Source organism: Adiantum capillus-veneris, chromosome 9 (genome assembly GCF_014529385.1).
Source record: "Adiantum capillus-veneris isolate H3 chromosome 9, ASM1452938v2, whole genome shotgun sequence".
Classification (NCBI taxonomy): Eukaryota; Viridiplantae; Streptophyta; class Polypodiopsida; order Polypodiales; family Pteridaceae; genus Adiantum; species Adiantum capillus-veneris.
In genome coordinates, this window is record NC_140939.1 from 81,114,794 (window position 1) to 81,141,959 (window position 27,166).

At 41.4% G+C, this 27,166-nt stretch overlaps 1 long non-coding RNA gene across 1 annotated transcript in view; it reads right to left on the reverse strand.

Annotated features, from left to right (window-relative positions):
- Positions 1-5,352: 5,352 nt before the first annotated feature.
- LOC147450721 (uncharacterized) overlaps positions 5,353-27,166 on the reverse strand; it is a 46,976-nt gene continuing 25,162 nt past the window's right edge. The window contains exon 3 of the long non-coding RNA XR_015189152.1: positions 5,353-5,717. This is a non-coding gene — a long non-coding RNA (uncharacterized LOC147450721). The remainder of the gene's footprint in view (positions 5,718-27,166) is intronic.

Consider the following 27,166-nt stretch of genomic DNA (forward strand, 5'->3'; position numbering starts at 1 on the left):
TTGAAAAACACACTAGGAAACATGTAAAGTGTCTTGAGATCAGATGAAAGGGGAGCATATTTCTCCAATGAGTTCAATAGTTTTTTGAAAAAGCATAGAATTCAGAGGTAGTTTTCATGCAATTATACTCTGTCAAAAAATGATGTTGCTAAGTTGAGGAATAGACACATATCAACATGAGTAGAGCGTTGATGAATGAGAAGAACATGCCTCATTGTTATTGGGTTTAGGCTACTACTATACAGGCATTTACATGATGAATAAGACCCCTACTACTACTATATATGATATGGCACCAAAAGAGAATTTTTGTGATGAAATATTAGAGGTATTTATGGATAGAGAGGCATGTGGATAGATTTTCTAATCTATGGATAGAGAGGCATGTGGATAGATTTTGGATAAAAATAAAAATAGATCCTATGAGATGTACACATTACTTTAAAAAAACTCATAATGCTCCGTTCTATAGACATTGTACAATGTAATCAAAACATCAAAAAGATGAACATTCATTATTCATAGAAACCATTACATTTCATATTACACCTAGTAGCATCACTTTACATGTTGCACCCACAATCAATTGCTGGAAGGCTTTGGTTTTATAGTGTTGTTGTCCTATCCATGTAAGAGATTATTCATCACGTGCCCTAGCTACTCATACTCTGTAGATAGAGGATAGATTTTGGATAAAATAAAAATAGATCCTATAAGACATACACATTATTTTCAATAGAACTCATAATGCTCCATTCTATAGCCATTGTACAATTTGATGAAACATAAAAAATATGAACATTCATTATACATAGAAATCATTACATTCATATCACACCTAGTAGAATCACTTTATATGTTGCACACACAATCAATTGCTGGAAGGCCGTGGTTTTGTAGTGATGCTCTCCTATCCATATAAGAGATTATTCACCACATGCTCTAGCAACTTCATCAGTTTCTCTTCATCCACCTTTGCGATGATCCCAACTCTCTTCAAACAATTGATATGATGATCCTAGTTCTCTTCCAACAATTGATGGCAAATCTTTTCATTCAAGTTTTGCAATGAACGTATTTTGATCTTCGTGCACATTTGATAAAGGCCATACATTTCCACCATTGTATTGATAGCATGCTTGAACCATTGATTTCCATATGTTGCTTCACCATTGCATATGAACTCCAAGGCATCCCAAGCAGATTTGATGGACGTCTCAAGATCATCAGAATTGTGATTAGAGAAAGTAGTGCATAATGTTAGTTGTGCACCACTTTAGTTAGTAGTGCACAACATTATTTGTTGAGTGGCGAACAAAAGAAAATGTGAACATGAAGCTATTTTATAACACATGATGGCAAATTATTCTTTTCATTCAAGCTTTGCAACGAGCGTATTTTGATCTCCGTGCACATTTGATAAAGGCCATACATTTCTACCATTGTATTGATAGCAGGCTTGAACCATTGACTTCCATATGTTGCTTCAATGTTGGGGATTACCTCCAGGGAATCCCAAGCAGATTCGATGGACGTCTCAAGATCATAAGACATTGTGGTTTGACAAAGTAACATTGTGCACCATTTTAGTTAGTAGTACACAATATTATTTGTTACGTGATGAAAAAAAGAAGATGTGAACACAAAGCTATTTTATAACATTTAAGAGGCTATTTTATAACATTTAAGAGGCTATTAAATTAATATTCAATTAGATAACTAGACACCTCAACAATCTCTTTCCATGACACTACACAAAAGAAATATTTTAAGACAATGCTTTGTACAAATAGGGCCAAACAAAAAACATATATTCAAGAAACATTCATTGATGGAATTCTAACATGGCAAACACATTGAGGAGAGATAACAACAATTGTTGTGAAGAAAAGCATATCCAAAACCAACTACATATCTATGGTAGTATAGGTACGTTCTCTATTGAGTCCATTGAAGACTTGGACCTCCTCCCAATAATTGGTTGGTGGATAAACATATTCTCGTTTTGGCTTAAGCTTAACATTGCTTGCGTGCTATACGATCTTGAAAATCCGGACATGAATAAGTTCAATCTTTGCAAATTTGAACCTCATACATATTCACATGATTATGCTCTCCATGTGATTCGACCTTGAAAACTTCGTTCACTCTAGGAAATTTTCTTTACCACCCTTGTCTTCAAAGCTAAATCCAAAGCTTTGCGACTTGCCACTAATGAGATTGTGGTGCGGTACTTTGTTTGCACCCCATCTTGAGTGTTGGAAGGACCGCTTTGTGATGACTTCATCACATTCTCAATGGCACTCAGTGTTTCCAAAATATCTTGTAATTTTTCTAGTTTCTACTATTGAGAAGAAAATGAACAAAGCCTGTTTAAAGAGACTTGAGTTTGAAATGTATATGAGAACTTGCCTAATGATAGCAAAGGTTGGTATTTTTGGAATCTTAAGCACGACTCTTAAATGATGGCATATTTGAGAAAGTTTATGGAACGCAACCTCGTAGTTTTGTCATTGAAGGACAGGTGGATAATGTGTGCAAATGTAAGAAAGCTTTGTATGGGTAAAAGCAATCTCCTCGTGCTTGGTATGAGAAAGCAGGGACTCATTTGTTCAAACGAGGCTTTTGTAACAGTCCAACAGAAAGCACATTGTATATAAAAGTGTAAGGGCGATGTACTTCTCACTGTTGTTCTATATGTGGATGATTTTGATCACTAGTAAGAATGAGGCACATATTGCTGAATTTAAGGCTCATTTGAATGCTACTTTCAAGATGAAATATTTGGGACTATTGCATCATTACTTGAGCATACAGTTTAAGCAGTGTGATGGTGGTCTTTCCTTGTGCCAAATGAGCTACATAGAATCATTACTATGTAAGTTTGGACTTAAGGATTGTAAACCTATTGCTACTCCCATGGAAATAGGTTTGAAATTGAGTCTTCATGAGGTTGGTGATCATGTCGATGTCATTCTTTACCAAGTAGTTGTTGGATACCTTATTTATGTATGCAACACGAGGCATGATATTCAGTTTTCAGTCTCATAGGTCGGAACATTTATTCTTAGCCCAGGGTGTAAACATTGGCAGGTTGTCAAGAGGATTTTTCACTACTTGAGTGGCACTTTACATCTTGGGTTGTTTTATCCCAAGGGAGGATCATTGCCGCCAGATTTACACACTTTTTGGGACTCAGATTACGCTGGTTGTTTTGATACACCAATGTCCACAAGTGGTTTTTGTTTCATGCTCGACAGTTCGTGCAAATCATGGTTGAGCAAGAAGCAACCTACTGTGGCCACTTCCAATTGTGAAATTGAGTGCATGACAGTTGTGAGACTGAGTATAGGGCAATCGTCACATCGACGGTTGAGTGTGTACGGCTCAGACGCCTTATGACTGATTTGGGTATTCGACAAGACACTGCCAACATCATCTATAGTAACAGTCAGAGCGCATCGACAGTTGCAAGGAACCCAATTTTTCATGCTCACACAAAGCACATTGAGATGCATTATCCCTATGTCAAGGAAAGAATCTCAGCAGGAGAGATCAACTTGGCTTATGTGCCAACAAAGGACAACCTTGCAGATCTGTTCACAAAGGCATTGCCTCATGAGAAGTTTGAAGCTTTCCGCAAAGCTTTGGGCTTACTCCCCTTTGTGGATTGATCATGCACTCAAGGCATGGCACTTCTCTATACATTATGTGCTAGCTCTCGTTCACCGCATCACTCCCAAGGGGGATTTGTTACCACACATATGTAATAGTGATGTGTGTGAACATACTTAGGACTGTTGGAGCATTTTTTCCCTCACTAGGAAGTTTTTTCCCCTGTGCATTGTTTATATGCCCATCACTCGCTAACTTATCTTTCATTTGTGCACTAAGCATTGCTACTCTCTGTTGTGTGCCTTGAGCTTCTTCGTCTTCTCCAAGTTGTGTTTTCGTACAACCCTATTTCCAACAAGAAGCTGCACCAATTTCAAGCTATGCTTGTACGAGAGATGGTGTTGGGTTGAGGGTGAGTGTTTAGATATCAAGCTCGACACATGCTATACATGAATAACTTCTCAGCTACATTCATTAATCGCACATGGTAACAAACACGAGAATCATTAATAATGACAATACAATTGGACTTCGCTGGCTTGGTCTACCTACCAAGAGTGATGGCCACTTATCTAGCTAGCTCACTCATTGGCGGTTTCACATTGACCACCATTGTACATAAGTCTTACTTAGTTGTATTTCCTACTCATGTTTCATAGACCATCTTCTTATTTCAAGTAGTTAAGAAGAAGCTACTTTGTGCATCCATCTCCATTGTGTGGTGTCTTCGCAGTGTGGATTGTGTTTGTAGGGTGGATATGGTCTATGTGGTTACATGATTGTCACCATCATTAGTGACATGGTGGCTACAACTTGCATTGTCCTTACAAGGAGGATGTCTTGCAAGAGATGGTCAAATGCCACCTATATCCTTGTACTTACTCTCTTTGGGGGATGATTAGAGATGGCCTATTTGGCCGCCTCCTGGTTCCAAGTGGTCTATCCCTTTGCCATGAGTAGCCATGTGCAATGAATCTACTGAGAATGTCTCACAAAATTACTTGTAGCAATGATGGCATACTCAATGAGATTCAAATGCACATGTGTGCTTGGTTTAGGGGGAGACACTATTAGTCATGACATAAAATATTGTTGTCCACTTATTACTTGGCTTGATTGCTCCGAACTCCCCATCCATCCATTATGGTGCTTCTATTGCCCCCATTTCATTGCTTTATGTTTTTTCACCCTCATATTAGCTTTCTAAAATTCCAACCTAGCACTAGTCTCATTCATTTTCTTGTCGATCACGTTCACCTTCGATGTTAGAAGAGCTTGCATTTCGTTCGAGTACTTTAAACCTTCCAAACACCATCTGATCCATACAATACCTTTTCTACGATGTTATGTAACATTTTTTCTAGGGAAGTTTCGAAGTGTCAAATCGTCTTGATAGCATAATACTTTAAACACTCAGCCCTAGGCTCCCACACTCTTGCCATTAATGCCAACCACTCATTTGAAAAGCTATTCAATAAGTAACAAGAATTCATCACCAAGCTCTAACTTCTTACCCTTTGGCCAAAGGTATTTTATTTTGCTTGTTTCCTCAAGGCCACCCTTTCTGCCCGTGTAATCATAAGGTGCACAAAAATGACCTTATATTGGGAGCTAAAATACATGTTCCTACATTGAATTGCAAGATGATAATTTAAAGGGCCAATTGTCTCTGAGAAGTTTGTCAAAAAGCCAAATTGTCAAAAAAAGGTTTGTCAAAAAGCACAATCAACATCGATAGAATAGAGAAAATAAGTTAACTTCTTAATCTGCATCAACTATCACATTTTCCATGCCTAATAACAATTGTGCCAACAAATAAGGTCACATCGTTTTAAGGTCCAAGAATCAAACTTGCGTCTTTACGCGCACACATCCACCCTAACCACTAGATTATAATCCTATTGAATCTCACACCATTTATTGCTCAAGCATGCCATCAAATTTAGCATAGATATTAACATTTAACACATGAAAGTAGGAGCCATGCCTTCAAAACTTTTGAACTCTTCGAAGGGTGAGGTCATGGAGCAAGCTTAATGGAAACCTACAATGCGACTCTTCAGGTGAGTACAAGACAAGTTTGATAAACCAATTGAAGATTCCTGCAAAGAAGAAGATCTTATTCAGAATTGGCTATGCATGACTTCAGGGTTCTTATTTAAAAGAAGAGATACATTCAAGAAAAACAAAATAAACAACCATCAGCACTTTGCCTTTTTAAAGGAACAGACTTTCTATGCTAGTACCACCTGAATCTAGCCCATGTTTCTTTCTTCTTTCTTTTTGTGCTGGCTTCTTTCACGAGTTTATCTCAAGAGAAAAATTGGGATTGATGTAGTTTAATCATGTCATGTATGATGGGTTGAAGAACAATCCTAGGTAGTGTTACACTACATTTCTCCATTTTTTTACACAAAATCCCTCCTGCTATTTTCTCTTCTCATCCATTGTCAACCTTTTTTTTGTTTCCATTGTACATCCACCCATTCAATTATATGCATTTGAGTTAATGAATACAGCCCGGGACAACAACCTACTATCATTGTCAACCTTTGAAAACCCACCTGTTGCCTCAAAATCACTTTTGCTGCTTCTGAGGACAAAAGCCGACAACAACCAATCAACAATCAAAGATGGTCAAAGCAAAGCCAACCATTGCCAAAGAAAGCCAGAGTAGGTAAATCCATGCTAAAGTGGTGCTAATAAGTTAAATGAAGCAATATGAAGCCTCAAGAACGTGCAAGGACCATATTTTTACATGTTGCTAGAATCTTGAGGTCAAAATGGTCACATGTTAAAAAGTCTATCATGGAGTGGCCAAGTATGGTACTCTAGTAGGAGTTTTTTAAAATGGGCATGAAGAGTAGAGGAGGACTACGTTTCACCTTATTTAGAGCTATAGAGAGCAAGTTTATGGTAAGATGGAGTCGAGCACCTTCTTACCATTCTGTTGGTTCTGAGGGGTACTTGACTTGTTCTCCTTCGGCTTACCTTTATTGTGCTTCATTTCCTATGCGAGAGCGATTCTGGCAGCATCATTGTAGTCCTTAAACCAAAGAGGAAAGCCTCTTTTTGCGATCCTCATCCGACTTACGCAATTGAACACCAACCTGCAAAATATGGTTAGAAAAAGACATAACGGGAGTTCCATTTTTCTTGAGGCCTCGCCAATCTTCTTTCAATCGATCAAGGTTCTGTGGTGGCATAAAACGAGCCTTGAGCTTGTCTTGGAAGTCAACCCAACTGAAAGACAATGGTTTGCCATGGCACGATCAAGGTGCTCGACCATCTGTGCCTCTTGCCAGGCCTCATACCAATTAATGGCATCACCCAACAAACATGGCAGCAGTCAAAAATTTATTGTTACTGGTTTTCTTATTAGCCGCAAAGTGAGCATTAAATTGATGCAACCAAGAATGAATCATAGGAGCACCCATCTTACTGAATGTCAACTTCTCAATGACTGAGTTGTTGGAGGCGTCGTCTCTACTTGGGCTACGTGATGACTTGCCGGCCTCCTAGAGAGGCTCGCTCTTCGAGGATAGGACTTGTAATACCAACTCTTGCATGCGTTGGTCTCACTTTTCTTTAGCCGCTAGGCGTTGAGCTTCGTGTGCTTGCTCCATAATTGTCCTTGTGTCTTCGGCTGCTATGCATTGAGCTTCACGTGCTTACTCACGATCTAGCTCCATAGCTGCCCTCTTTTCTTCAGCCATTATGCGTATGCATTGAGCTTCGTGTGCTTGCTCAAGCTCGAGCTCACCCTCCGTTCTTCACGTTCCCTTTCCATGGCAGCCCGCTGAGCCTCTTGTCGTAGCATCATCTTCATCATGGACTTCATCAAAATCTCCATAGAATTTGCTGCAATCCATGGGTAGATGGGGATGGAGGAGGATCGGAAAACTGTCCTCCCGGTGTAGAGACTTCTTCTTCTCCAATTCCACTCTCATCACCTTAACACAAAGTATCCATTCCGCTTTTGGTGATGACCATGTACTCAGTACTTGGGGTACTTGGTTTCTTGGGCTACTTGGGTACTTGGGGTTCTTGGGATTCTTGGGTACTTGGGATCTTCGTACTTGGTACTGCTTGCAATCTGTGTTTAAGAAGGCTTTTCTCTTACCCAAGGTCAACTCCTTCCTGCCGATGCACCCCTTGGCGGCCTTGCGCTCACACCAAGGTTGTTTTTTCCCACCTCACATCGATTGGCATGTTGCAATGTGCCAGGTCCACTCTGATTGAGTGGAAAAGAGAAACGAGGGAAGGTTGGACGAGCCCTTCTTTTTTTGGGTTACCTGTCACTCTTCAAAAACACAGATTAGAGAGATCGACATGCCCAAGTAGGCTTAAGTTGCATGGAATCTCACAACCTAAAGAAAAAAAATCTATAGTTCTTTATGGCTTAATTGACTTTAAGACAGAGCAATGAAGACGGGAGTGCGTCCGATGCGCGATGAACTAAGGGTGGGAGTGGCTAATAAGTCTGGGGTCGGGACACGAAGATTCTTTGAGAAAAAATTCTGAGAGAGATTCTTTAGGTTCTTTTCTTGAGTGAGGATACCGAACACTACCAAAGAGCTCTGATACCAATGTTATGTGCAATAGAAGTGATAAATGATGAATGCTTAGGATGAGTGCTCAATGCGTACTCAAGCTTCTTTTTAGTAGAGGAGAGAGGGCCCCCCTTTTTACTTCATGAGAAGAGAATGAAAACTGTGTGTGTGAGAGAGAGAGAGAGAGAGAGAGACCAGCTCAATGACACTTGGGATGAGAGCATTGCTTGTCATTTAATCTACTCTAGCTTTGGGATCGGCTAACTCGGTCAATTCTGAGGCTGATCTGCTTACTATTACTCTCACCAAATTTCTAAGAATTTCAAACGGCTTCTCAAGTTCAAGAATGGAAGATGAGCAAGTGAATGCTTCTTGACAACATTTATAACGTGTGATAAGTGTGGTATAAGCAATATCCTGATAGACACCTTGAGGGTTTTACCAAGTAAGTTCCCTTCAGCAGGCAGATAACATACTACATAGATGAAGCTATGTCCAGGGCTAGAGAGAGATATCCTCAGCATGTAATCAGCTGCCTCCGGATCAACACCTACACATTCTCATACAGCAAGCAAGTGCTAATCGCCAGCAATCCCTTCGACTGCATCTAATCCCAGCAAGCAAGGGTTTCCTCCCTTGAATCACAGGTATCAAAAAAAACATGTGCGCAGTCATACCAATGACAAAAATGAACAGAAATGACTCCATCTCATAACCATTCTTGATAATTACAGAAGTCTACAGCCAGCAGCATTGGTTGCAAGAGCCCTTCCTCTTTCACAACTCATCAGCCGTAACCTGTACGCCTACAATCTTGCAAAGGCTCTTCAATGGCTTTACATAACTGATTCTGGCCCTGCATGTTTTATGCAGACCATACAGCATGCGAGGATTATGGTGACACTTCGCTTCACGAAGCTCTTACACACCCTATAGTGAACGGTGGGCCTCGTCAAATTCATTAGCTTTCGACAATACATCTATCAAGTTGTTGTTCTTCATTATGCTCGTACTGCCTTAAGGCTGATACATCAAGGTGTATCAGGTCCTTGTGAACTTTTTTTAAGGCTCCTGTATGTAAGGTGTATCTGGTTTGCAAGCACTTCTTAGCATCTAGGATTACTATGACACAATGCTTAGCAAAGATGCTTATCAGGTTCATTTGCCTTGAGCAGGCCATCTGTCATGCTCCTGTAGATCGATGATCTTGTTTAGGCTGCGTCCCCTTTTGAAATCTGGGTTAGTTCATCAAGGGTCTTGTCAACGTCCTTAACCTGCTCTGTCAAGCAGGCTGCTATTTGTTGCATACGCATTTGCATTTCATGCTGAAGTCAATGCATCTCTTCACTTGGGCGAGCCAGAACATTTTGCAAGCACTTTTCAAACTCACTATGCTTAATGACTAATGATAGGCATGTGCACCTTATGCCCTTCTCCATCTAAGGGCAAAATTTACAATTGCCCTTCCAATGGACAAAAGAAAAATTTGCATACGACGTTAAAAAATTTTCTTGGTTGTCCCAATCAAGTGTTAGAAAAAAACCGGGGTACAGTGTATTTTAACCGGCTAAAATCACAAAATCCTGGTTAGATTTTGAGCTTGCCTCCAAGAAAACCAGTAAATTTACATAAGTTTTAGTGTGAGTACCGGCAAAAGCTTCAAAATTTGACCTAAAAACCGGTAGAATTTCAACTTTGCCCTTATTTTCTTCAGTTAGGAAAAATGTATTTTTCTAGCCCTGGTCCCAGTTCTCTCTCGAGTATAGGTCTTGGGTTCAAGACACCTCAAATAGATCTTTTAGGTCTCTTGAAATGGTTCTTATGACGTCAAAGTTTTTTCTTGATTACCCTAGGACCCTTTGGAGTATAGGTCTTGGGTTCATGACACCTCAAATAGATCTTTTTGTCTCTTGAAATGGTTCCTACACATTAAATTTTTTTTCTTGATTATCCTAATTCTCTCTAAAGTATAGGTCTTGGGTTCAAAACTCGTCGAATAGATCTTTTAGGTCTCTTGGAATTGTTTCTATGTTGTCAAATCTTTTTCTCTTCTCACTCTAAATTACTCAAAGACCTACTAAATAAACGATGTTTAATCAAACACCGTATTGTCTCTCTCTAAACTCTCCAATTTCCATGGTGCTAAAACATTGCTTGAAAAAATATTCTAAAACTTCCAGGAATCTGTAGACACTAAACAATCTCTATTGAGAAGGCACAATCATTCGCAAACTTACAATATAGGGATACTTTGGTTTTATAAATTCATAACCAACTATCATGCTGTTTAAATACACTAGTACCAAATATGAGAGTACAAAAAGTCCAGAAAAAAGATGGTTCTAGAAATAGACTAGGGACTTGAGCGCGGTTCCCTTGGTACCGTCTAAACAGTAATGTCAAAGAAAATGAGCACAGATAGACCACTGTCATAGCCATACAAAGTAGTGAATCACCTCCTTTGGTGGCGAATCCTAAAATCTAGAACATCATGATCCTACAAAGAAAGCGTCATATGCAAGTTAAGAGAGACTATTTAACCACTATCAAGTTAAGCTGGTAAAAATAGAGTTTTGGAACCGGTGGAATACCTTAAGGCTTAAGTAATAAGCGTTCGCCCAACACTGGAAAAGAAACTCAAGAGGCAAAACAATTAGCGCATGTTGCGAGCTTTAGGCAGCTATCAGAAGCCCACGTCTCAATAGAGCTGGCCGCTAGTAGCCACAAGCCTGGAAGCCTGAAGGTGGTGTCCTGTGGGGCTTGGGTGCCAAGCCCATAGTGAGCTCGGAGTGACAATGGTGAACAAGGCCATCAGAGAGAGAGAGAGAGAGAGAGAAATGAAATGTTATATTAACGTCTTCAAAAGGCCAAAATGTCCTATCAGACCAATGATCAATCTGTTACAAAATGGTGAATCTAATACCATGTCTGGGTACAAAAGAGCTAGAACAAAGATACTACTACTAAAATCCATCCTCATTTGCACTCATTTGCACTCTAGATGTTAAGAGAGTATGGCTCGAATCCTCTACTGTAGTCTCCGTCAATGCTCTCTCCTCAATCGTGGCCGTCTGGATCTCCGTAGCTCCAGTGCTCAATCGATGAGAGTGCGGGTAGTGGTCGAATGAGTGTGGGCCGAGCTCTGCACTGATGGCTGATCCTCTGGCTGTCCCATATCTAGTGAAAAGAAACCTGTAATCAGTCTCTGGGACTGTCTCTCTCTCTCCCCCCCATAAAGTGTCTCTATATCTCTGTAACTCAAGTAGATATAGCCCAAAACATCTCTCATTCTCATAACTCACGACCCTAGAGAAAGGACCGAAACCCTCTCTGAATAAGTAGTGGAAAAGGCCCCGTATCTCATAGTACACTGTGCAATGACATATGTAATGTAGCTCTGTCTCTGGCTCTAGCTGGCATAAGCAGCATATCTTGCTGTCTTCTGGTATTCCTTTGAATCTACTAGTCTCAATCTCCAGCTGATGTGAGGATGTGCATATCTGACCAATGGCACACCGCAAACCATGAGACACGTCCATGTAGCTGGGTCGAATCATAAACCCATCTCCTGTGAGGTGAAGAAGATGCTTGTCACAAACGGGAGCGCATAACAATATAAAATACATTCAGATAAATAGGATTTCACTTATTACTATAGCCAAAGGATATAGAGAGAAATAAATAGAGAGAGAGATAGAGAGTGAGAAGATCTACACAGTACTGGGGACCAGAAGATGGGCCGGTCCCCCCGTAATAGTATCTTTATTACTGAGGAGAAGTCTATACAAGCACTTGAACCGAACGTATTACCACGTTCGTTCTAGAATAAGACTTCATGGTTCCCGAAAGCCTCAGCTTCCGATTCCTATGGCAAAACCCTATTCCAAGGAACTTCCGTTCCTTATTCCAATTCCTCGAGAATCAAGGTTCTCACCTTCCAGACTCAAGGCATGGCATCCCTGCAACTCTTTTCCAACTCTCTTTCTAGAGTCCTCTTCCCGCAGAACAACTCTGCTTTCCCGGACACGAAGTCCTTACTTGGGAATCCCAACTTCCGGATCACAACTTGAGAGACTACCTCTCTCCGATCCGTGGATCTACTTCCCAAACTCGGGTACGAAACCCCTGGGCTGATCTGGCTCTAGTTCCTCAAAGCGCTTTTCTCCTGCAGAGGCTCATACCTTCCTCTTCTCCTACTCCCTCACTAAGAGGAAGTACACCTGCAAACAAATACTCAGAGTTCATAACATGAAAATCGTTACCTTCAAAGTCTCGACGCTCGAAACACAACTCCATTCTCGAAAATCAATTCCTCGGAAGAGATCTCTCCATAGAAAATCCTCTCTTCCAATCCTACACACAAAAGAGGTGTGTTCTCGGGTTCCTTCTCGTAAATCAGCCCCATCTACGACGTTTATGGGCTGAAAACAGAGAAAAACAGCAACTTGTTGCGATGGAAACACGCTTCGTAGGCACTTCTTCGCGAGGGAACTCGCGCACTGGGTCTTGGCGACATCTGGTACACTTGGGGCAGCCATGGGCATCACCGGCAACGTCTTCTTTGCGGCTGAAATTTGCAGCAGCACCTCCTCCTTTCAAAGATTGGTCCTCCTCCTGAGTAAGGGCATGTGATGCTTTTATAGCTCCTAGCCACAGGCAAGAATAGCTGCTCACGTAGAGATCGCGGCCGTTTTTTTTTGTTTTTTTTTTTCAAAATTTTTTTTTTTTTTCGCTGCTCTGCTAGAAAAAGAGAGAGAAAACGATGGCTGATCTGTTGCCTTATTTATAAGATGGCTGCCCACTTATTAAGTGGGCGGCCAGCGTATTTTAAAAATAGTCTAAACCTGCCCAAAAACTCAATAAAACCTTATAAGTTAAAAACAATGCTTTCACAGCACTTCCCAGGCGTCCCTGGATGCAATCACATGCACAGTTGCAATGCAGACATAGACTTCCTCGCGAGAAAGCATCTGCTTTCCCGAAAAGCAATCTCGCTTTCTCAGAAAGCAACTGTTTTTCCTCAAAGTTTCCTCTGAACCCATCTTCATTCAAGTGCTTGCTTTTTCCTTGTGCATAATTCTAACACAGTTCGGAATTTCGTCCCGACTATGGATATTCCCTTTCCAATGCACCCGTCACCCACCTTGTGACGCATCAGGAATACCCATCACCTAGTCCTTTCCTACCGAACTTACGGTACAATCTCCTTCACGATGCACTATGTCACCCATCCTATTGACACATCAGAGATGTCCGTTCCCGGATGGTCGGATACTTCTTTCCGATGCTCCCTGTCACCCATCTGATGTGACGCATCAGAAGTACCCGTTCTTGGTGGCCTTACAGATATTCCCGTTCTCAGTGTTCCCGTCATTACTTTGAATGACGCACTAGGAATACTCTGTACTCGGATGTCTCCAGTGAGAAAAGCCCTCTCACTTAAAATTCCAATAATTCATTTAGAATTATTTTTCCTTGGTGTTCCAAGCGAGAAAACCCTCACTTATAAATCCAATAATTCATTTAGAATTATTTTTCTGTAAGATAAAGCCAATTTAGCAACAATGCTCTCTATAGAAAGCCATCTTCGTGTCCAACTCCTGTGGGGGCTCTATCCATGTCCTCTTGGTATCCAGTTGGATCAAGTCCTGACAAATGAGTCTAGTAGTCTCCACCAGTGTAAGAGACATCGAGGGTGCCTGAAGAGAGTACTGGAAAGGGGGCAACCTGTCCATGGTGAAGCCATGCATCTGAAACCATGATGTCATTTGTGCATACCAGCATGAAGTGTCCCCCTCAAGAGCTAACTGTCTGGAAGACTCAAGGGCCAATCTAGCGTATCTGTCTCTAGTAGTATCCAACAAGCTGTACACAAAGGAGACTGATCTGGTAAGCGCCTCAATCTCCATAGGAGGGTAGCTAGCTTTGCTCGAATGATAGAGTGGGGTACGGAGGCCTTGGATCTTATCAATTGAGAGATCATAGATACCAAGGGCTTCTCCATACGTCTCCAACCATCCTCGCCTATAGAAGGTCCCCATATCTGCACCCCATACAACATAGCTGAGGCTACTAAAGTATCAAAGAGCCATAACTTTGTCCAAGGTTCCTGGAACTAAACCTGCGAACACATCCTCTCCAAGCCTCCCACGGTTGCAAAAGCTCTAGTCATTCTAGTCTTTGCTGCTCTCCCCAAAGAAAACCTCGGCCCAGTGAAGACAACCCCAAGGTAAGTGTATGCATCTGTATACTCTACAATCTCCTGACTATATGTGAAAGTCGATGTTGATCTCCTGATCCACTGTGGTGTGGTGTTAAACACCATAACCTTGGTTTTACCAAGGTTTACAGACAATCCACTATCCTCTGCAAAACTGTGTAATGCATCCAACTGTCGTTGCATACCCTCTTGTGAGTCAGAGATCAACACAATATCATCAGCATATAACAACAATGGGATCCACGTCCCTGCCAGCTGGGCACCTCTATCACCCTCTCTGTCAATGTAATCAGACACCTCTATCACCCTCTCTGTCAATGTAATCAGACACCTCATCAACATACATACCAAATAGAGTAGGAGACAATGGGCAACCTTCTATCACCCCAATGCTGGAGTGAACTAAATCAGATATCCCCTCCGGAGTGCGTACATGTCCCATCACTGATTTGTATAGAGCCATAATCCCCCAAATCAACACTATGGGCACCCCCATCTCCTACAGTTTGCGCATCAATCGAGCTCTCGGTACCATGTCAAATGCTTTGCGGAAATCCACAAAGCTACAATAAATTCGTCTCCCATGTGACCTGCCCTCCTCAATGATGACTCTGAGTGTCAGAATATGATCAAGAGTGGAGAAACCCATCCTAAAACCGGCCTAGCCCTTTGCTCATACACCCTCACCCTCTGCCCAATTACTCAACTGCTGCTCAAGAATGGATGCATACAACCGTGCCAATGTGTGCCCAACCATAATAGTGCGGTAATTCCCAGGCTCTGTAGGATCGCCTGCTTTGAAGATAAGCACAATAGTAGACAACCTCCAAGTCTCAGGTAACCCCTCACACATAGCACGATTGAACAACACTGCAAGAACCTCTACCAGCATATCTCTAGCATGTATAAAGTGCTCTGCTACTAGACCGTCATGATCATATGCCCAGCTGGTCCTCATCCTGTCAATGGCTCTCTTTACCATGGTAAAGAAGGTGCTGGTAGGTGGGCATGGCTCTGTAGGATCTGGAAGGGAGTCCTGTCCAAGAACCGTATCATACTGGCCCCACACATCAGGAGAAGTAATCACTGGGGGAGGGGAGTGGTCGTGAAAGAATCGCCATGCCTCTCCTGAGTCTCAGAGAGAGAGAGAGAGAGAGAGAGAGTTGTAGCAACATACCTTGCACTCTTTGCTCTCGTCTCTTGAGATAGTTCGCTACGACGTTAAAATTTTCTTATTCTTCTTCTGTCCTTCTTCTAATTGAATCTTTTTGCATGGCTGTTGTCGGCAAATTAGCTTTTTGGCTTTGTATAAGAAGCTTTAGAGGAGAGTTGAGTTAGGCATATTTTCAATGTTTTCAGTGATGATTGAGACTTACCTTAAATGTTATTTTGGTTTTAAAATATTAAATGGATCTTTTTATTTCACCTTTCATTTCACATCCTCACATGGTTTGACTTCTCTTTATCCTTTTAGAATGCCAAAGTGGAGCTTCACCAAGAATGATTCTAGTAAATTCTATACATACATACATATACATATACACACACACACTGTCATGTGACACATCCAACCCTATGTGTTCGTGGACAAGCTACAGCATAACCAGGTTCATTTCAGTCAAGTCAGTCTAGAATAGGAAGTGATCTGGCACTTTTGTGAGTCTGTTTGCAGACCGTGCATGTCCAGACTCTTAGAGTAGATGCATATCCTCTGGTTGCACATAGCATGATCATCAAATTACAGTCAGAACCCACAAGGAGCATTTTCCATTGTATTAAACCTATTTTCCCTATTTTTGACATTTTTCGCTTATTATTTTTAAGTGAATTTCGTTGGAAACTAGGTAGGGCAATTTTGCTAAGTTTGTATATATAGAAACCTAGCGCTAGCATTTTTTGGCAGAAGAGACAGCAGGAGCACTTGCTCAACATGCACCTTCTCAGCAAGACCCCCAACAGAGAAACCCTAGCGTTTTGCAGTAGGCAAGACCTAGCGTTTTGCACTTGTAGTTTCCTGGCGACAGTAGTACCCACATCAACCCTAGCGTTTTTGCATTGCAGAGCAGTTCGGCAACAGCAGGACAGGAGATCCCTAGCGTTTTTGCAACAAGGACAAGAATTCAGCCCCTAGGGTTTTTGGTTTGCAGATCAACTTCAGTGTTTTGCCAGATCTTCGCAACGGAACCAGCCCTAGACTCAGCGTTTCCAGTTTTCAACAGTTAGAACCTGCAGAAGAAGTCCCAAACCCGCAGATCTCACCTTCCCGCAGCAGATCCTCGCCGCACGGTCAGATCCAGCACAGTTTGCAGATTCAGCTCGGACAACGCAGCTTTCAGCATCTGCGTTTTCAGCGCATCGTCTTCATTGACATCGTCACCGACATAGAGGTCAGAATTCAGCAAATAAAGATTTGCAGATTTCAGCCCTTAGCCTGTTCAGATTTCAGCCCGTATCGTCGTTGTCCTCATCGTCGTCGACATCGTTGGCAAGTCCAAGCATTGTAGAGATTTGTGCAATCAATAGTAGACCGCTCTCGCCATAGAGAGTGGGGCCTTCGGAGGAGGGTTTGACAACATTCTGGTGTCGTATTCTTCTCTCTCTATCTCTCAGTCTCAACACCTTCATTCACAGTGTTCACCACTTTGTATGTGTCCATAGAACTCTCTCACTAAAGGAACGGAAGGCTCTCCCTTCCGTAAGTAAAAGAAACCCTTGAGCACAGTTCGGAGCACTCATCTTGAGCAAAGTTCAACATTCATTCCGCTGCACCTTATATTGGTATCAAAGCTTTGGTAGTGTTTTGTATCACTCAAGGAAAGAACCACAAGAACCACATAATTTTTTTTGCTTGTTGTGGTCGCACGTAACCCAAGTCCACTTAGGCATGTCGATTCCTAATCATGTTTTTGAAGAGTGACAGGAAACCCAGAAAGAAGGGCTTTTCCAACCTCCCCTTTTCCGGACCGTGCACTTAGCGGCCGGCCAATCGACGTGAGGTGGAAAAAAGCAACCTTGGTGTGAACGCAAAGCCGCCAAGGGGTGCGCCCGCGGAAAAGAGAAGAGCTTGGGTGAGGAGAAGATCCTTCTCTAACACAGATTGCAAGCGAAAGAAGAACCTCAAGAACCTTAAGACCCCCAAGAACCCAAGACCCACAAGATCCCAAGTTTCTTGTGAACTTAAGAACCCAAGACTTCAGTGGATGGTCATCACCCGAAGCGGAATGGATACTTTGCATGAAGGTGATGAGCATGGAGTTGGCGAAGAAGAATTTTCCCGAGCAGGAGGTTTTTCCGACCCTCCCTCTTCCCCATCTACGCCAAGGATTGCACTAACTCCTATGGAGGAGTTGGAGCAGATGTTTATGGACAGCAAGTTAGAACGCGAAGCAAGAAAAGCAGAAATACAACATGAACACAAAGAAAGAATGGCAGCCATAAAGCATGAGCACAACGAAAGGAAAGCCGCCTTGTTCTGATTCTTTTCTCAAGTGCAAGCACAGATGCAAGAGATTTGGGGAAAGGAGACTCTCTCAGTTTCTTCTTCTTCAAAGCACAACACACATGATTTGGTTGATAATGATGAGCAGGATGATTTAAATGATGATGATAAGCATGATGATTTGAATGATAATGACAAGCATGATAAATTGCATGATCAAGATGTGATTATTCACAAGCATGATAATTTGCATGATCAAGATGTGATTATTCACGAGCATGATGATTTACAGGAAGATGATGTGATTGTTCACAAGGATGATGATTTAGTTGATACTTTTTCTAGTGAAGTTAACCTCATTGCAAATTCGATCCCACACGAAGAACCGATCTTGGCTCTCGAGCCTAGGTCTAGAGACTCCCCATAGGAAGTATTATGTCTTCGAATGATTAGTCAGCACACATTGTTCGAGTGTTTCATTCATGATACTTTCCTGTATTTTAGTCAGCGTCTTTATGTGATCCCTTTTCCTAGGCATGACATATTGTACATTGAGCACGATTCATTAATGAATGAGTACAGATGTATGCGGATTACTCATGAAAAGCTGAAAAGTATGCATTCAAGGAAGTCACATTCCATGTCTCTTCCTTGGCGTGACACAGTCGTAGAAAGAGCACAAGAAGGATTGAGCATCAAGCATAGGCATTTCCATTGTGTTTTGCCACAGTTGATAGATTTAGATCAAAAAGTCAAGATTCAACCCCATTGTTTGCGTGTGTTTGATAAACAGTTTGGCACTCTGCCACTTTGTTCATTTGCATTGCATGCACAGTTTTTTCGAAGGAATAATCTTTTTCCAGGCACTTGACATGGAATGGGTATATTCATGTTTTGTTGGAAGTGGTTTCATGAATTTTCAGCTTCGGAGATTCTTGAAGAAGGTAGACGCATGAATATAGACAAAGCCACAGACGACTTTGTGTCGCTTTCGGCACGGCCCAAAGAAGCAAGCGTTGCAGACCTTTATGAAGTTTGAGTATCGCATGACCCACGCATCAAAGTAGGCTAGTGAAGAGTCCTTTCTAGGATTCTAGACCCTGTTCACGATCTCCCTCGACGCCATACAGTTTGGTATCAGTACCTCACTTTGAAAAGGAGGGGATGTCACGTGACACATCCAACCCTATGTGTCCATGGACAAGCTACAGCATGACCATGGTTCGGTTCAGTCAAGTCAATCTAGAATAGGAAGTGATCTGGTACTTGTGTGAGTCTGTTCGCAAACCGTGCATGTCCAGACACTTAGAGTAGATGCATATCCTCTGGTTGCACATAGCATGATCATGAGATTACAATCAGAACCTATCAGGAGCATTTTCCAATGCATTAAACCTATTTTCCCTTATTTTGACATTTTTCGCTTATTATTTTTAAGTGACTTCTGTTGGAAACTAGGTAGGGCAATTTTGCTAAGTTTGTATACATAGAAACCTAGCGCTAGCACTTTCTGGCAGAAGAGGCAACAAGAGCACTTGCTCAACAGGCACCTTCTCAACAGGACCCCCAACAGAGGAACCCTAGCGTTTTGTAGCAAGCAAGACCTAGCATTTTCAGCAGAAGACAAATCAGCCAGCGTTTTGCACTTGCAGTTTCCTGGCGACAGCAATACCCAAATCAGCCATGGCGTTTTTGCATTGCAGAGCAGCCCGACAACAACACACAGCAGATCCCTCGCGTTTTTGCAACAAGGACAACAATTCAACCCCTAGCGTTTTTGGTTTGCAAATCAACCTTAACGTTTTTGCACATCTTCGCGGCGGAATCAACCCTAGACTCAGGGTTTTCAGTTTTCAGCAGTTAGAACCCGCAGAAGAAGTCCCAAACCTCGTAGATCTCACCTTTCCGCAACAGATCCTCGCCACACGATCAGATCCAGTGCAGTTTGCAGATTCAGCCTCGAAAATGCAGATTTCAGCATGTGCATTTTCAGCGTGTTATATATACATCGTCGTCATCAACATCGTCACCAACATAGAGTCAGAATTCAGTAGATAAAGATTTTCAGATTTCAGCCCTTAGCATTTTCAGATTTCAGCCCGTCTTGTCGTCGTCCTCATCGTCGTCGACATCGTTGGCGAGTCCAAGCATTGTAGAGATTTGTGCAATCAATAGTAGACCGCTCTCGCCCCTTCGAAGGAGGGTTTGACAACATTCTGGAGTCGTATTCTTCTCTCTCTATCTCTCAGTCTCAGCACCTTCATGCACAGCGTTCACCACTTTGTATGTGTCCACTGCACTCTCTCACTAAAGAAACGAAAGGTTCTCCCTTCCGTAAGTAAAAGGAACCCTTGAGCACAGTTCGGAGCACTCATCCTGAGCAAAGTTCAACATTCACTTCCGTTGCACCCTACACACACACATGTGTGTGTGTGTGTGTGTGTGTGTGTGTGTGTGTGTGTGTGTGTGTGTGTGAGAGTGATAATGAGGAAACCATGGTAAAGAGAAGAAAAACCGATGAAATATGTGAGAACTTAGTTCAAAAGTCCATAAAATTTAAAAATTTTGCTAGTATTTCTGGTTTGCTTCTTTGGAAGGAGGAAACTCGATCTCTTAATAAAAGAGACATTCCTGAACAATGCTTCACCTTATGTAATTCTAGTTAAACTCAATGTAATGATTTTATCACTTTCTTATTGTTTTAGAAAGCCGTCGTGACCTTTTCACTTGTTGGCTTTCTAAAAGAAGCCTTAGAGAAGTGTTGGGTTATGCATATTTTCAATGTTTTCAGTGATGACTGAGACTTATCTTAAATGTTATTTTGGTTTTAAAGTATTAAATGGATATTTTGATTTCACCTTTCATTTCATTTCCTCACATGGCTTGACTTCTCTTGCATTCTATTCTTTTAGAATGATAAAGTGAAGCTTCACCTTGCATAATTCTAGTAAGTTCTATATATAAACATACACACACACACACACACACACACACACACACACACACATACACACACAATATAAATAAGTAGATATATAATATATGTTAATGAGTTATTTTTATTATATATGTAAATTTATTTATTTATTTATTTATTCACACATACACACACACACACAAAATATAAATAAGTAGATATATAATATATGTTATTGAGTTATTTTTATTGTAAATGTAAATTTATTTATTTATTTATCTATTTACACACACACACACATATATATATATTTATTTATTTATTTATTTATTTATTAATGAGCAAACCATGTTAAAAAGAAGAAAAACCGATGCAATAATGTCAAAACTTAGTTCAAAAATCTTACAAATTTCAAAAAATTTGCTAGTATTTTTGGTTTGCTTCTTCGCTTAGTAAAAGAGACATTCCCGACCACTGCTTCACCTTATATAATTCTAGTTAAACTCAACCTAATGATTTTATCATTTCTTTCTTATTGTTTTAGAAAGCCATCGTGACCCTTTCACTTGTTTTTTTCACCATCAGCGCGGGGAAGGTAGTAGGGAGAAACTATACACATATCATGTATTTACAACTGTACATTGTTGTACATTACACCCTCGAGGGGAAACCGTGAGAACCACCCCCCCCCCCCCCCCCCCCCCCCCCAATAGAGGAGGATAATACACCCAAGAGAACGCAACTCGTGAGCCTCGAACCCTCAACCTTGGGGTTACATCACAAAGGTCTCACCAACTCAACTAGGGTAGAGGAGCCGGTTTAGAGACGCCGAAATCTTGACACATCTAGCAAGAGCTTCGGTTAGCCATTTTGAGCAGGGAAGGGTGCAAAGGATGCACCACGAGCGCGCGCATTTGCAACAAAAATACGATTTCTTGTGTAACAAAAATGGGGGTGAGTTGCAAACCCATCAAGGGGGTAATTAGGTACAAAGCTGCCAACAAGGCTTGAACACATGATCCAACGGCCAAGATTCTCTAAAAGCTATGCTAACCACAAAAGCATTCAAGCCTTCTTGTCTCTAATCTGGTGCATTTTGGTGATATTTTTTGGAGGTAGGACGGGTCCTAAAGAGGGGCCCGTACTTTAACTGGCACCTCTACCTTACACTTTTTGGCTTTCTAAAAGAAGCCTTAGAGGAGGGTTGAGTTAGGCATATTTTCAATGTTTTCAGTGATGATTGAGACTTACCTTAAATGTTATTTTGGTTTTAAAATATTAAACGGATCTTTTTATTTCACCTTTCATTTCACATTTTCACATGGCTTGACTTCTCTTGCATTCTATTCTTTTAAAATGCTAAAGTGCAACTTGACCTTGCATGATTCTAGTAAATTCTATACATGCATACATACATACACACACACACACACACACACACATCAAACATATATATAGGTTAATGAGTCCTTTATATATATATATATATATATATATATATATATATATATATATATATATATATATATATATATATATATATATATATATATATATATATATATATATATATATATATATAGATATATATATATATATAGGAGCAAACCATGGTAAAGGCAAGAAAAACCAATTAAATATGTGAGAACTTAGTTCAAAAATCCACAAATTTTAGTATTTCTGCTAGTTTTTTCAATTCGCTTCTTTGCAAGAAGGAAACTCGCTCGCTTCATAAAAGAGACATTCTTGAACAGTTATAGTTAAACTCAACGTAATGATTTTATCACTTCCTTATTGTTTTAGAAAGCCACCATGACCCTTTCACTTGTTTTACGCAAGTGTTGTTTCTATTACAAGCATGGCCCCAAAGAACGTTGAAAAACTGCATCTTAAAATAGCTTCAAAAAGTCTAAAAATTGTGTACAACATTTCATAGGCACCATGCCTATATTACTCCCTACAAGCAGGCAGTGCCAACAAAGAAAGTTAACCTGAACAATGAATTGTGAAAGCTGAAACCCAGTGAATCACTAAGTCCAAAGTCGTCATGAGTTAATTAGAATTAGCAGTGTTATGAAAAAAACAAGGGTCCAGTGTATTTTAACTGGTTAAATTGTAAAATCCCAGTTAGATTTTGAGCTTGTCTTTAAGAAAACCGAAAAATTTACACAAGTTTTAGTGTAATTACCAGCAAAACCTTCAAATTTTGACCTAAAAACTGGGAAAATTTCAAGTTTGCCCTTATTTTCACCGGTTACGAAAAATGTATTTTTATAGCCCTGATTAGGAGGTGCCGGTTAGCTACCAGTCACCATCAACGATGAACATTAGAATTTGGAACTTTAAAATAGGAAGAACTTACCAAGTAGTGTGTTCATATGGCCATGGCTAAGCCACGGCCAACCGATAAACCCCAAGGCCCAATGGCCAACTAAAAATGTGGTCCTCTGGATGATCGATCTTGGGACAAGGACCAAAGCCTAGGTAAACTTAGAATTCGGCTTTTGAAGGGTAATTGGGATGTCAACCCTTCTTATGACGGATTTAACAAAATTGCATCCTTCTTAATTGAATGGCAATGTCATCTTGAGCTCTTCAAGTGCAAGGTGCTTGACGATTCAACCCTTTGTAAGTCATGTGAAGGGAAGAAGGGCGTCAAATACTCTCGAGCACGTAAAACACCCAATGATGTGTGTGTGAGAGAGAGAGAGACAGAGCACTCACTTTGCCATAATAATATATATAGTTATATTATATTATAGAAGTAGATTGAGCAAGAATTTTTAACTAGAGCATATAAATGTACAAAAGTAGGTCTTATTTTGCATAGTGATGTATCATCTTTTGAATAGAATTAAGATATATCCTTTTAAAGAAAAATAAATTGCCTTGGGTCCAAATTCTCCCTGCTTATGTGGGATTGTTGTTGAAAATCTCTACTAGCCCATTTCAACAACAATTGAACACAAGCAAGAGAGTTTGGACCCACTCTACTATGTATTACCAAAGTATTTTATTAAATGCGAACCCCTTATTACTCTTTTAAATAAGAGACGGCATCAGCAAAGTTAGAGGTCTAGAAATTTTTTTCAAGGCTTTCATTAATTTTTTCATAAATAAGAAATGAGAATCTTTGTTAAAGATTGCGTATGAGCCAAAAGCAAGTTTAGAAAGATTGAAATTTAATATGGCATGTCTGGAAAAGTCTTTTTTTAGGCAATTTCACCGACAAACTTGTAAGGTTAACTATATCTTCCAAACATTTTTTCTTTTCCAATTGTGAGTGGATGTATTGTATTCTCCAAAATAGATGTACAAAGCAACCTCGAGCTCGTGTTGAGCCTTGAGGGATTTCGTAATACAACGATAAGCTACTTGGCCTCAACAAAAGGAAAACGTTTAACAACTACCCATATTCAAATTGGCACTATTCGGTCTGTACGACATTAATGGCCATATACCACTAGTCTGAGTCCTTTCTTTGACCTAATGGAAACAATCAATCCCCTGCTTTCTTGAACAATCTCCGTGAAGCCAACTCTTGATAGAACATTCTCAAACACTCAGCAAATCCTGGTCTTCCAGATTTGCTTGAAGTAACAAAATCTAACAATTTGGGTGCAGATAAGCAGTACTTGGCTTTTCATCATCATCACTCCTACGAACGGGTCGTACTTGAAGAACCCTATTCTCCAAGTCTTTTGTATCCATTTGCAGATCTTCCCTACTAGTCCACTAACAGCCGGGCACTCTTTGAACAAGTGAGGGAGTTCCTCATTAGCCATTTTGCATCCCAAGCATCTATTAGAGCCAACGGAGTATCTAAGCAATAGAAGATTTTTCCTTTTGAAACTCTCTCTCCGGTCACATATCTAGATTGAAAGAGTCACTTTCTGATAGTGAAATTAATCTTGATTTTTCAATTCTATATTTTGGTCCAAAGGCTATGGCGAATGTTTGCACAATCTCTAGAGTCTTTCTAACCATTTGAAGGCAAGCTTTGAGGAAAAGAAGGGAGTCATCCGTGAAGAGCTTCGCTAGGAGTTGGTCATTGTTAGGCAAGGCCAGCCCTTGGATCTCCCCTCTCGCAACACTGTCTTCAAGTATAGTAACTAGAGGGTGGGAACCAATGGCAAAAAGCAATGGGGCAAGCGGGCAGCCCTGGTTGATTGATCTTTTGGCTTCAAATTCGTCCACAATTATATTATTAAACATGAGCTCAAAATGGCTATTAACACTGAGGGTGAGAGCTAACCAACACAACTGTAACAAGACTTGGACACTCCAAGTCAAGAATCAATCGCGACAGCACCAAATAATCACTTCAAAACAATTCACAGATCACAATAGATTTGCACTGGCCCGGCGGAGTTCCGTGCCTAGAGATATTGGCCCCAAAGACTGGCGCCCCTTTCGGTATTTCTTTTTGTATTAATCAATTCAAAGTACAAGAGAGTGGCTAGGCGACAGCACCAAATAATCACTTCAAAACAATTCACAGATCACAATAGATTTGCAGTGGCCCGATTGATTCTTGACTTGGAGTGTCCAAGTCTGTTACACAACCGTGGCCCAAACCCGAGAGATTTCATGCCATCTTCTATGAACTACCATGTGATCCTGTCGTAGGCTTTGTCCAGATCTAGCTAAAGCAAGATACACTCTTGCTTGGTGAAGGTTGCGTAGTCTATGCCGACCATTGATGCTAGGATGTTATCATACATAGACCTTCCTTTGATAAAACCGTGTTGATGAGGAGCAGCAGCTTTAGCAGCCTAAGAACTACGGATTTGGCAATAATTTTATAAGCTACTGACATCATAGTTATGGGCCACCATTGTTTCAGTTGAGAGAAACAGATTTGCTTTGGAATAGGTTTTATGAGGCCCCTTTTCATGCTTGAGTCTAGGGCTCCATTGACCAAGGCATGTTAGCCATATTCACATGATCGAGGACTTCAGGTCCTCCCAGAATTCTTTAAAGACCTCGGTAGTCAATCTATCCCACCCAAGGGATTTCTCTTTGCCTAATGCCTGCAGTGCGTAGGAGCATTCCTCCTCGGTAACAGCCTCCTCAAGTAGGTCAGTGTCTCATTGGGATGTCATCTTCTTGACACTCCCGATAAGATTTTCCTTGGCTTCATCCACTTTATGAGAGCTGGCATAAGTGATCTAGCATTAGCTTAGCCATTTCATCTTGGTCCTTCACTTTATTCCCCTCCCCGTCTGCAAGCAAGTGGATCAGGCCTCGACCTCTCTTGACTTTTAATGCTCTGAAGAAATGCGCTTGATTACTTGCCTCCGACTGTAGATATGTTTCCCTGGATAATAATCTGGGCTTCCTAACTTCCTGGAGTTGTTGTTCGGCCAGGTCAATCTTTGCTTCTAACCACCTTTTGTGTTCAACTTCGGAGTGTTGGGGTATAAAGCCCAATGCGGTCGCCCAGGTAAGTGGGCGGGCCGCCAGGTATGTACACATATTCTTTTGTAAAAACCTAATAAGAACTCACTATGCTCTGTACATTACAACAGAGCGAGTTCACCATATCGTCGTGCTCTTCTTCTCGCACTCTCTCTCGCGTCGCACTTCCGCTCGTACTCCTTCAACTGGTATCAGAGCTTAGACCGCCTCTTCCCCCCGCCCCTCTACCTTTGCCGCTGCCCCCTGCTCCTACTCCCCCCCCTCGCGCTTCAGTTCCACAGTCGACCCAGGGGGCAGGGCCTTCTCCAGCTGCTAGGAGATCTCTTGGCAGCCCCTTTGCCACGAGTCGCTTAGCAAGAGAGGGACAGTCTTTCTTGCGACCCCCTCTACAGGTACAGACGTCTCCCCTTGCAGCTATCCCTCATGGTCTGACGAGCATCAACATCCGACGTCGATGGGACTTCTTCGACTACGACTTTACTCGTTTTCTCGGTGACCCCTCAACAGACCATGAGCAACCTGCTTCAGGGTCCATGTTTTGTTCCTTGCAGCTAGGGGACACAGGCCTTGGACTCAGCAGTTGGCTTCTCCATTCCCCTTTGCGACAGGGACCAGACTGAGTGGACTCTCGACTCAGTGTTGGGATGGTTGCACACACAGGTCCTAGAGTTCTCTCACCACATGGGAGAATTAGGAGTTACAGACATGCTTCAGACTTTGTGGCCATTGGCCAAGTTTGCGGTGACGCCTCTAGATACAGCAGGATGTAGACACATTGTGGTGTACTTCTTTGCTGATACACAGTGCTTGCCATGCTATGTACACATTCATGAGGACTCCTGGACAGAGGAGGTTGCTTTACGTATGGCTCGCTCTGCTTGGCCTTGGGCCAGGCACTCGCTGCAGTCATGTCTATCTAGAGGACGCTCGGATGCGGATTACTACCCATCCAAGCCAGCCTCGAAGATAGCCCGTTTAGCTGTTGCGACAGCATCTGTTCT